Here is a 1,295-nt window from a genome sequence, read left to right as displayed (position 1 = left end):
AGTGACGGAATTCTCATTCATTGTTGATTAAAATGCTTACATGTTTTAAAAGAAAACTCAAATGTATTTCTCTTATACAGACTGTTTTTAAGATTCTTACATATTACTATAGCAACTCATTTTGGAAATCAAAATTTATATACTATATACTCTGAGTCTAAACAATACTACAAAATAAAATTGAACTCCACAAGCATACATTCCAAAATATTTATTTTTCTAAATATTCCTGTAAGAAGCTATGATGTATTAAGACAACCTTTTGATTTTTCATATTTATGCTCTTACAGTTCATGACAAACAGGCATCACATTTTATTGAGAAATATTCAGTTGCCTTTCTGTCTTCTCACTTATACAAGTGAATTTTATATAGGTGATTTTTTCCTATAAAAAACGAATTTATTTAAACTTTAGTTTCCTTATTTATCTTTCAGCTATTCTTGTTTTTTTTTCTATAATTTTAATACAAAATTGTCAGTAAAGAATATTTTAATGGTAGATTGGTGGTACACTGCTTAACTACTAACAGCAAACCGCAACCACCCCAGATACATCAGACACATGGTACATTTCTTCATGATTCAATCTGCTGACCTATGCAACCATCATAGTATTGTTTGTTTTATTGTTAAAAAAAAAGTAAAATAATAAAATAATAAAATAAAAATTATTTGTGGAAAGTAAAAACATTATATCTAACTTAATGACTTCCTTTTTCCCCAGATATAATCTTGGTCTTGCCCATATGCATTTATATTTCAAACAGTTGAAAGCATAAAAGTTATTGCATGTTTCATTCCTATTCATATTCCTGATTTGTTTCAGCCAATATCTGGATACAGTCATGTATTGCCTATCAATGAGGACATATTCTGGAAATGCATTGTTAGGTGATTTCATCACTGGGTGAACATCATCGTGTACTTACACAAACCTAGATAGTATAGCCTACTACACACCTAGACTATATATAAAGCTAGATAGTATAGCTTATTTCTCCTAGGCTACAAACCTGTACAGCATGTTACTGTCCTGAATACCATCGGCAAAATTGTAACAGAGTAGTATCTGTGTAACAAAACATATCTAAACACAGAAAAGGTTCAGTAAAAATACAGTATAATAATCTCATGAACCTGCTGTGGTAAACATGGTCTGTTATTGTCTGAAACATCCTTACGTGACATACAATTGAAATTTTCATTTCAATAAAACAACACACATCCCAGCACTTCCCTGATTTTGGAAAGGAACATAAAAACTGTTAGAGGCAGCACCCCTGGAGATTCATTG

At 30.4% G+C, this 1,295-nt stretch overlaps 1 non-coding gene across 1 annotated transcript; it reads right to left on the bottom strand.

Moving 5' to 3' along the window:
* Positions 1–548: 548 nt before the first annotated feature.
* On the bottom strand, positions 549–616 carry LOC115896267. Its single transcript, XR_004056169.1, has one exon. It is a non-coding gene; the product is annotated as a small nucleolar RNA SNORD77 (small nucleolar RNA).
* Positions 617–1,295: the final 679 nt, after the last annotated feature.

Source organism: Rhinopithecus roxellana, chromosome 2 (genome assembly GCF_007565055.1).
Source record: "Rhinopithecus roxellana isolate Shanxi Qingling chromosome 2, ASM756505v1, whole genome shotgun sequence".
Classification (NCBI taxonomy): domain Eukaryota; kingdom Metazoa; phylum Chordata; class Mammalia; order Primates; family Cercopithecidae; genus Rhinopithecus; species Rhinopithecus roxellana.
This window is presented reverse-complemented; position numbering and strand designations above follow the sequence as displayed.